The sequence below is a fragment of the Elaeis guineensis genome, chromosome 6, assembly GCF_000442705.2.
Source record: "Elaeis guineensis isolate ETL-2024a chromosome 6, EG11, whole genome shotgun sequence".
In the NCBI taxonomy this organism is placed as follows: Eukaryota; Viridiplantae; Streptophyta; class Magnoliopsida; order Arecales; family Arecaceae; genus Elaeis; species Elaeis guineensis.
This window is the reverse complement of record NC_025998.2, coordinates 82,334,780-82,346,473: the sequence shown is the minus strand read 5'-3', so window position 1 is coordinate 82,346,473 and position 11,694 is coordinate 82,334,780.

Here is an 11,694-nt window from a genome sequence, read left to right as displayed (position 1 = left end):
GAGCTCGAAGCCCTTGATGAAGGTGGCCTGGCTAAGCTCGACCTTCAGATCCCTCATCTCAAAGGAGGTTTTGAACTCCTCCACTGCCCGAACCATTGCTTTCGAGACCAGGGATGGGATCTGCGCCTTCAACTCGAAGACCTCGGCCTCTGCTTTCTTTCTTTCCTCCTCCAAGGTGGCCCTCAAGTCTATCGAGGTCTGCTCCTCCTTCTGTAGTGCCTCTTGGAGACCCACGACTTCGGTGATCTTCTCCTTGAGGTGGGCGGCCTCGGCCAGGTGGCTTTTCTCTACCTGGGCAGCCTCCTTCTTAGCATTGTTCATCACCTCGATGTTAGCGATGAGTTGATGTCCAATCTATAAGAGCGGCCAGGAAGTCAATATAAAAGCTGAGGAATAAGCTAAGTAAAGAGGCGAGAAGAAGAAAGAAGGAAATTAACCTACCTTGAGAAAGGACCCCAGAGAGTCCCAAACCCACTGCTCAGGATCGACGTGGACGATCCTGTGGATGACTTCGGGCAAGATGCACCCGTCGATCAATCTCTTTATTAAATCCCTATTGTTGAAGGGATTCTCCCCCAGGTCCTTTTCAGAGCCGTCGGCCCCCTCGATGGCCGCCCTGTTGCTACAGCTCTTGCGGGCCAATATTTTCTTTCTCCTCCTCCGTTCGACCCCCGGTGCCTCCTCGGGCCTAGCCTCTGGGGCGGGAACCTTGGCCGAAGGGCTTTTTGAAGAGGCCCGGAGGACTGCAAGCTCGACGTCAGAGGGAATATCGAGGGCAATGGCCGCCTGAGCAGGCACGGTCGAGCTAGTCTCTTCTGCCCTTGCCCTCTTCGTTGCCCTCGAGGATGCTGCGCCTTTCCTTTTATGGGTCTTGAGACCCTGGGCTAGCATTCGAGCTGTGTCAACATCCATGTCTGCAATGAAAGAGGATCGACACAGCTTAGCAAAAGAACAAGAAGAAAGGGGAAGCAGCGAATGATAAATATATGTATGAAAATACCGACAGGGTTGAGAGGGCTTAGGCCGACGTTGAACAAGAGTTGTTCCTTCATGAGGTTGGAGAGAAGAGGAGCTGGATAAGCCTCAAGTTTATTGGAGGCTTCGAGGTCGTCTTGTCCCAGGCTGGGAGCCCGACGGACGAAATCCCTTAGGGAGCCCCAGGGGGGCAAACCCAGCTCCAAGGTCGGGCATCGGACATAGAAGTACCTCTCCTTCCAATTGTGGATAGAAGAAGGGGTGCCTTTCAGCAACCCCTTTCTACTGAACTGGGGGGAGAAGTACCACCAGTCCTTCACCGAGGGATAACGCTTGAAGGTATAGAAATTTTTAAACAAAGAAAGAGTTGGCCAAACTTCTGCTAAACTACAGAGGAAAAGAAAACCATCAGAAACCTAAAAGAGTTCGACGCTACAGAAACCAAAGAAATATTTAAGAAGCGAAAAAAAGCAATGACGAAGGGTGGAAGCGAAAGTCGAAGCCCGATGCGGAAAGCTTCTTGGTATAAACAGAAGCAGTCGGGGGGAGGGGCGCTAGCCCGGCCAGTCGGCCCAAGAAGTTCCAGCTCATACTCTGGAGGAACCCCATATTGAATCCTAATCAGTGAGAGTTCCTCTAGAGTCAGAGAGCTGGGGATGGTGTCCGGTACAAAGACCAAACGAGGTTCATCTATAGAGCTAAGATTTAGAGGGGTTGGAACAGATGAACTCCTAGAACTGCTAGAGGAGGAAGTGTTGGAGGATATTTTGAATCAAGTGAAAATCCTAAAAATCCTAAAAAAATTAAAAAAAATAAGAAACAGGATGCTCGTAGAAAATCGAACAGGCAAAATGTAAAGGAGGAAAAATAGAAGAAGAATAGCAAGAAAAAAAAAAGAAAGAAAGGGAGTTCTGGAACTAACCTAGGCTAGTCCGAGGGATGCAGAGATGCAGAAATGGGGACGACTCGAAGAATGCCTAAGGCTGAGAAGGACGCTGAAGAAGAACGGGACTCTCAGGAAGAAGGAGGGACTGAAGAAACTCTTAGACAAAGTGAGACCCCTGAAGAAGGAAGGCGGGTTTAAATAGGCGATGAGGTCCAGCGCAATGATGATTGCGGATGTCCTCTGGCCGATCTACAACCGCCACGTATCCCACTCATCATGGTAGGCGACCGAAAGTGACTGACAACTAATAGAATCATTATTGCGCCATACCTAGAGCAACGCTCCAGCAAAAATTTCGAAAAAATCTTTTCGGATCACCTCGATTTGAAAAGACTCGAGCACCAGCACGCCAAATGCCAAAATATCTGGAAACAATCGAGTGCGAAAATCAAGGAGGGCAACTTCGGCTGTGAAAATTTCTCTGTACTTCCTTCATTCAAAACTCGAACTCGAAAGTAGGGGGACTGGTGTTAGGTATAAAATAACCCCAACTGAAGTTCATAAAAGGCAAATCCTCCTAGGCCTCTTCCAGCTTTCGACCCTGTGCGGCGTCTTTCTGAACCTTCTCGGCCGTCTGAGCTTCCACAATACCATTTAGACTCTCCCAGCAGTCGGCCTTCCACAGTGTCCTCCAGATTCCTCCAACGGACGAACTCCTATCGTGCCATCCAGACTTCTCTGATAATGAGCTTCTCCATTCAACTATCGGGCTGCTCTAAATGCTTTCTGAGCTTCACTATCAGCCGATTCTCTACAGTGATCGGCTATTCTCCAAATCTCTTCCAGACTTCTTCCAGCCACGACCGACTCTACTCCGAACCTCTATTGCAAGCAGACTTCATCCGAGCTCCTACAAGAGCTGGACTCCATCCAAACTTCTACAATGGACGAGCTCCACCAGCCAGATTTCTATTTCGAACTTCTTCCAGACTTCATCAATGATCGAGCTTCTCCAGCAGTGGGACTTCTACAATAAGAAGTCTCCATCCGAGCTTTCACAACAACAGGTCTTCGTCTAGACTCCTACAAGAGTCGGACTCCATCCAAACTTCTACAACAGAATCGAATCTCGGACTCATCCAATGTTCGACCTTCCACAGTGTCCTCAAGACTCTTCCAGTGGATGAACCTCCACAATGCCATCCGAACTTCATTATAGGTCGACCCTCTGTCAGATTCCTTATGAAATCGGACCCCTCCGATGGACAGTCCTCAGACGAGCTTCTACATCAGGCAAATTTCAGATGAACTTCTCTAGTAATTAGACTCTTGTCGGACTTCTCCAATAGAAAGTCCCCATCCGAGCTTCTACAGCAGATGACTTCCGCCTGCAGCATCAGCACCCAAGGCACCCGACAATAGTGGACTCGTCAGCAACCTCAAAAATATTCGAGCCTCTTTTAGATTGCTGAGGCAGAGAGCCAGTCCGCTCCCTCAGACATCCCATCCGAACTTCAGTCGTCCAGCCCGAACTCTCCGACAAGTCACGACAACGGACACAACTTCACTCTCCATAATAAAATCCACGTGGCTCTGAACGGCCCACTGATGCCACTACTCTCTGTAACAAACTCCACGTGACTTCGAACGGTCCACTACTATGCAGTTACGGACATCGCTGTCAAATTAGTTATGCTCTCCCATCTATAAAAGAGATCCTCAGATACATTTTTCTTTAAGCTCTAGACTCTATCTCAAAATTCTGCTAAAATTTCATTCGAGTGCTCTATTTCTGTTGAGGTAGAGTATTGACTTGAGCATCGGAGGGTCTTGTCGGAGCACCCCCAACTCCAGTTTAGACTTCTCTTGCAGGTCTCGATGGCGGCCGCGATCCCCTCAACTCCAGCTTCTCCGACGTCGGTGGAATTCTGCACCAACAAGATGTATGCAAAGCATGTATTGGTTAGATCTTAAATTGTATATGAGATATGTAAATTTAGATCTAACTAGTTTTGTAGTTAAATTTATATTTCTGATTAAGGTGTTCCTCATAGCCGTTCGGTCATAAGAATGAAGTAGAGTTTTAAGACCCTCTCTTCCCATTCAATGGGGCGTTCATATGACATGTAGGGGTGCCGCGTGTTCATCCTTAATCAGAAATCAAAACTTACTTTTCTGCAAAATCCTAGATCCTGAAATTCTAGGATTTATTTTACATGCTTTATTTATGAACCTAAACTTAATTAATGAATTAAGTTTATGAAATCAATTTGGTCTAAAATTGAAAATTTTAGATCTAAGATATTTTCATAAAATTGGGTTCGGGCTTAGGTAGCTCAATTAGGTCTAGTGGTTGATCAAACCGAATCAATAGTTGGTTAGGTGGGATCATGAAAGCTAATAATTGACCAGCCTAATAGGATTAAGTCTGGGTCAAGGTCGAATCACATTTATATGGTATTGGGCAGATGCGACTAACTGGTTTTTAATTGAGAGCTACTTAACTCGAATGCATTCTTGACGAGTTAATGGCATATCCCTTCCACCAGTCTCACTTACCTGGCCATATGTGTCGACCCAATTCTGATTAGAGGTGGCTAACAATTCAAGCGAACCCATGCCACTAGGTTAGTTATAATTATTATAACTAAGTCAAGTCAAATTTAATGAGACCTAAATCAAATCTTCCTAAGAAAATATTAAGTCTAGGTCTTCCACCATTGTGGATGTGTGGATCCTTCCCGGGGTTGATTGTTCTCGACTGGTTACAGTGGCTCAGTTGCACCGGGAAGATGCAACCATGTCCATTAGGCATTGGATGCTATGGATTAGAGGATGGTTTGGGCTCAATATTCTGGATACGGTGAGGGACCCAATCAGGAATCTAGTTTGTGCAAATGGTGGGTTTGGCTTAACTAAGGATTGGAGCAATATTTCGGATACGGTGAGCTTCATGAATTAGAAACCAAGTTTTGGGTGCACCATGATTAGAGAATCATTAGACAAGAGTTGTCCACTCATTGGTTGACCCATCATCAATAACTATTAGGTGAGGTGATGAGCCAGTCGGTGAGATTGCACCATCCACTAAAAATCACTGATCACGGAGATTTTCACATCTTTACCAAGGGAGTTGTTAGCCTATTTCGCAAGTGCACGAAATTGCTCAAGTAATATAATGATAAATAAGAGATCGTTCCCATGAGGACTGAGTTTAATTACCAAAAATGAATGCTAATTTTACTAATATCTAAACGATCGAAACTGAATGACAGTGGAAAATAAAATTAACTCTAAAGAACTTAATGAAAGCTGAATCAAAATTCGATTGATAAAGCACTAGGGTATATCTGATTTTACTTGGACCAATTATCAATTCCAGCTATTCTGATTAATAATATAAATTTAATTATTAATACAATGATAAATAATCCTAAATTATTTAATAATCTCTCTCGAGTCTTATTAAATATACTAATTAAAATCTATAATCTATCTTCCAATAGTAAAATAGATTTCAATTAGTTCAATAAGCACAGTGATTATTTCCAAGATCCCACAGGTTAAATCTTCTGCTCCCGCTCCAATTATTATTCCGATGATGTTTGTTATTAACTCCAATTTATAATCTTCCTTCCCAGTATCAATTATAAATCAAAATCAATCAAGTACCAAAGATAATAATACTTAAAAGCATTAAGTGCAAATAACAAACAATTGCATTAACAAAGAAAATTAATACAAGATTTTGGAATTAAAATTAAATCCAAGCTACATCAGGTACCCTAGCTAGAAATTTAGCTTTTCATCATATCAAAATCAAACTCAAATTTACTTGAATAAAACTTTAAAATCATCCTAACAATGAGTTTTAGAAAATAAATTCAAAGTAAACAAGAGAAAGAATTAAAAACTCTGAAGGAATTGCAGAGCCGAATGAATCCTCTCTTCAAATCTTCCAGATACTCCAAACTCTCCTTGCTTGATTTCTAGCTTTCAAAGATGATTCTTCTCTCTCTTTTGCTGGTGTTTTTTAATCTTTAAATAGGGCTAGGGCTAGGGTTAAGGTGGTATTTTTTCCATGATTTTATTCTATATATCATTCTTTCTATTTGGTATAGAATCTCTCCTCCTTTGGATAGGCTTTAAGCAACCACCAGCCATCTACTCCTTATGCTGCCCAAATTTTCTGATTTTATTATGATTTCTATAGTAAAAGAAGGAAATGAGGCATGGTTAATTAGAGAAGAAGAATTTCTTCCTTCCTGGGTCCACAAAATCTGCAAAACAAAGTAAGGTTTCGGCTGCCCAAATCAAGTTTTCCAAAAATTGGTTCCAATTCTTTCTAAGTTTGCTCCTCATGCAGAATTAGTTTGGACTCTGATTTTCTTCCATTTAATTCTTTCCAAGATAGCTCTTTGCCACCCAAAATTGGTTGCCATATCAGATCTTTGTGCCAAGAAACACTAAGAAGAATCTGGGTGTATCGGGTGTTTCTTGTTGTGTCCAACATTGTTACCAACTTCAACCTACTGTAGGCACCTCATCTGGAATCCAAATTCAATTCTGAAAATTATGTTCCTTTCTTGCTTCTCTCAAAATTTTGTAGGATCTAATCTTGCTCAATTTGGAGTCCTGTAGCTTACCTTTTAGGGGTCCTCATACCAAAATATCCAGAATTTAGATTGGTTGACTAGATGGGAGAGATTAACTACTTGATTTATTTTCTGCACCTCTAGTTTCTTTTCTGGCTGATGATGCCAAAAAGGATAAGGTGTGGGGTCAATTGATATCTTGATTTGGTTATTCTGCTTTGAGGTGGACTCTGATTTTGATGCAAGACCTGATGACTCCGGATGACAAACCCTGCTGAATCGGACTCAACCAATTTCACTTAATTTGACCTTTAAAATATGGTTAAGCCCAATTAGGTGTGACCTGGCTCAATTACCTACAATTGACAAAAAACATATCAGATTCTTACATTTATTTAGTTAATTATTATATCAATTTCATTAAAATCATTAAAAACTAATAATAATAATTACTATAAAAATGCAATACATCAAATACCCCCAAACCTAAGTTTTTGGTTGTCCCCAAGCAAAAGAAAAGTCCAAATAAAAAATGGAGAATCTCAAAAAATTAATGCTAAAAACTTTATTTAACATTAATATACTCAAAATCTATCTAGACACAAAGGAGTAATACCCAAATGCCATGGTTTAACCACCTCAACCCAAAACCGAAAGGCAAACCCACAAGCTAACTATTCCAAACTCATTGATGCTCAAACAAAATTATGCACAATCAATAGCTACCTTGCTTTCTTTAGGTTTTAATAAAATAATTCGGTTCAAACATCCAATCCTGAATGTAAAATCCTATCAGCCCATCTCCAATAGTGCAAACAACGTACTCAAGAGATCAATAGGACTTTTTCGGGTTAAAAAATGGAAAGCAAGCAATAAGAATGATGGTTATGGTCACATAAGTGAAAATAAATTAACCACAATAAATTAGAGCATACTCAATTACTTATACTTTCATCCCTTCCTTTATTTGTTTTATTTTATACTTTTAGAACAGCCTATACACTTTTGCACTCTTCCTTAAGTCATCATTTGCCTTTTTATGCGAATACCGACATTGGCGATGAAGGCACCCGGTTACTCAGCAAGTCATATACTCAAAGTGCTTTGCATACTCATAATTCAAGTCACTGTTTGACGTAAAAGCAAACATGGGACTCATGAATGCTCCTAGTTACTAGGCAACTTGAAACAGTGGAGTAGATTGTGCTTTTTTTTTTTTTTTTGAATGGAAGGAAAACTAAAAATTCAGTATGCTCTAACTATTATAATCAATTTATTCTCAAAAAATATGAACAGTAGATATGAGATAGGATAAAAAGAAAATACAAGGGGTCAAAAAGGGTATGCCAAAGGAATGCCTATATCATTTCTCCCAAGTAAATTGTCTACATTTTATTGCAACAAAGCTCACAAATAGGATTGACGAAGCAAAGTAACTATCTCCTATACGAGATTTTATTTAAGTATTTATAAGTTTAAAATAGTCAATCCCTGAATTTGACTTCCAAATTTTAAAGCTAAGATAGCCAAACAATAACACAAAAGTAAAATTATCCCCCTCTATATCCTTACAAGTGATCAATGAATCAACATTCCAATTTTTTTTTTAATTAAATTTTATTAAAAAAATAAAGACAAAGATGCAAACATAATGGCAATCCTATATTATTAACATGAAATGCTCATGCAAATGCACCCCCAAATCTGAATTGGACATTGTGCTCAATGACAAGATCATCATCACAATACATATTATAGCAAGGCATTCTTAAAGGTTAGGGGTACTCCCCTTTGTAGCATGCCTATACGCTTATGCGAGTTTGCTACTCATCCTCAGTCATTTCATCTCTCTTGTCTTCTTCAATGTGCCTACAAAAAGTGAACAACGTCCATTCAAACCTTGAAAATATAGTGAGGATTAAAATTGACTCAAAAAATAAAGAAAATAAAAAGAATTTTGCTTGGGTTGCCTCCCAAGAAGCGCTAGTTTATAGTCGTTAGCTTGACTATCCCAATGCATTATGTCAGTGATATGGAGGTTTTTGGTTGCTTAAATCCTCCATCTATGTGTTCCTTCAACCTTTGCCCATTAACCTTGAAAGTCCTATCACCACTCTTCAGCTCAACAGCTCCATGTGGAAAAACTTGTATAATCTCAAATGAACCTGACCACCTAGAACAGAGCTTGCCTGGAAATAGCTTTAGGTGGGAGTTATACAGCAATACCTTTTGTCCTACTTGGAATTCATGCCTCACAATATGCTTGTCATGCCATCTTTTCGTTCTCTCCTTGTAAATTCTTGCATTTTCATATGCATGGAGGTGGAACTCATCAAGTTCATTAAGCTGTAATGATCTTTTCTCCCCAGCAGCTTCCATATTGAAATTTAGCAACCTAGTTGCCCAGTAAGCTCGATGCTCTAGCTCCACAGGTAAATGGCATACTTTTCCATAAACTAGATGATACGGGGACATCCCAATTGGCATTTTGAATGCTATTCTATATGCCCATAATGCATCATCTAATTTTAGGGACCAGTCCTTTCTTGATTAGTTGACAGTAGTCTCCAATATTCTTTTAATTTCACGATTGGAGATCTCTACTTGTCCACTTGTTTGGGGATGATATGGTGTTCCTACACGATGAGTAACACCGTATTTTGTCAATAGAGAATCCAAATAACGATTACAAAAATGCTTACGTCCATCCGTGATGATAGCTCTTGGAATACCAAAGTGTGTGAATATGTATTTCTTTAAGAACTTGAGCACACTCTTGGCATCATTAGAGGGAAGTGCTACTGCCTCAATCCATTTGGATACATAATCCACCGTCACCAGGATGTATTGATTTGAATGAGAAGGTGGAAAAGGCCCCATAAAATCTAATCCCCACACATCGAACAGTTCTACTTCAAGGATATTGGTTAGTGGCATTTCCTGTCCAAAAAAAATATTTCCAGTTCTTTAACATCGGTCACAAGAAGAAACAAAAGCAATAGCATCTTTAAACAGGTTAGGCCAATAAAAACCACACTGTAATATTTTAGCAGCTGTTTTGTTGGGTCCAAAATGACCTCCACACTCTAATGAATGGCAGTGTTTTAAAATATTTTTAATTTCATTATCAGGCACACATTTCCTAATAAGCTGATCTGGACAATACTTATATAAATATGAATCCTCCCAAAAATAATATTTTGCATCATGTAAATTTTTTTTTTTTTTTTGGTAATTAAATTCAAGAGGAATAATATCACATGCCTTAAAATTAACAATATCAGCATACCAGGGTGTACTAGATGTGAGTAATGCAAATAATTGCTCATCAGGGAATGACTCATTAATGGATACCTTAGTGTTCTCAATTTCTTTACTTAACTCTAACCGAGACAAGTGATTTGCTACAAGATTTTCTGCTCCTTTCTTGTCCTTAATCTCTAAGTCAAATTCCTGCAATAAGAGCACCCAACAAATTAGTCTCAGTTTCGCATCCTTCTTTTCAAGTAAATATTTAATTGCTGAGTGATCAGTATAAACTATTATTTTTGCTCCTATAAGATATGGCCTAAATTTATCAAAAGAAAAAATAATGACGAGCAACTCTTTCTCTGTGGTGGCATAGTTCAACTGTGCATTATTCAGTGTTCGACTCGCATAGTACACCACATGAAGTCTATTCTCCTTTCTTTGTCCCAAGACTGCTCCTATAGCATAGTCGCTTGCATCACACATGAGTTCAAATGGTAGATTCCAGTCAGGTGCAGTGATGATAGAAGCTGAGATTAATTCTCTCTTTAACCTGTTAAAAGCAACCAAACACTCATCAGTAATTTTAAAAGGCGCATCCTTGATCAATAAATTACAAAGAGGTTTGGTAATTTTAGAGAAGTCTTTTATAAATCTTCTATAGAAGCCAGCATGCCCTAAGAAACTCCTCACTCCTTTAACAGATGTTGGTGGTGGTAATTTTTCAATGACCTCCACCTTTGCTTTGTCTACTTCTATCCCTCTAAATGAAATCTTATGGCCTAAAACTACTCCTTCCTGCACCATAAAATGACATTTCTCCCAGTTCAATACAAAATTAGTTTCTTCACAATGCTGTAGAACTTGGGAGAGGTTAGTCAAACACATATCAAAAGAAGGACCAAAAACTGAAAAATCATCCATAAAGATTTCAATAAATTTTTCAACCATATCAGAGAATATAGACATCATACATATTTGAAAAATTGCAGGTGCATTACGTAACCCAAATGGCATTCTCCTATATGCAAATGTTCCATATGGACAAGTAAATATAATTTTTTCTTGATCCTCAGGTACAATAGGAATTTGAAAATATCCTGAATAACCATCTAAAAAATAGTAGAAGGGATATCCGGACAATCTCTCAAGCATCTGGTCAATAAAAGGCAAAGAAAAATGGTCCTTTCATGTGGCTTTGTTTAACTTCCTATAATCAATACACACACGCCAACCAGTGACTGTTCTAGTAGGTATCAGCTCATTTTTATTATTTATAATAACAGTCATCCCCACTTTCTTAGGAACTACTTGAACAGGACTCACCCAACTACTATCAGAAATAGGGTAGATAATTTCTGCATCAAGTAATTTCATTACTTTAGCTCTAACTACTTCCTTCATATTAGGATTTAACCTACATTGATGCTCAATTGAAGATTTGTAGTTTTCTTCCATTAAAATTTTATGCATGCATATACTGGGACTAATTCTCTTAATATCATCAATAGACCAGCCTAGTGCTTTCTTATGCTTTTTCAACACATGCAATAATTTTTTCTCTTGTTCAGCAGACAAATGAGCAGATATAATGATAGAAAAAATAGATGAGTCTCCCAAGAATGCATATCTTAAGTGAGAAGGGAGCTGCTTAAGCTCAAGCTTGGGGTTTGGCTTAGCCTCTATTGAATCCTCTATTTTGTCAATTATTTCACTAACAAATTTATTAATCACATCTAATCTAAAATATTCATCATTCTCAAGAGGATATTTAGAAGAATTAAGCACGTTAAAAATTACCTCTTCTTGTCCCACTCTTAAAGTAAGCTTACCCTCATGGACATCTATAAGTACCTTACCAGTTGCAAGGAATGGACGCCCCAATATCAAAGGAACCTCTCTATCTTCCTCCATATCCAAGACAATGAAATCCACTGGTAAGATAAATTTGTCCACCTTGACTAATACATCCTCCACTATGCCTTTAGG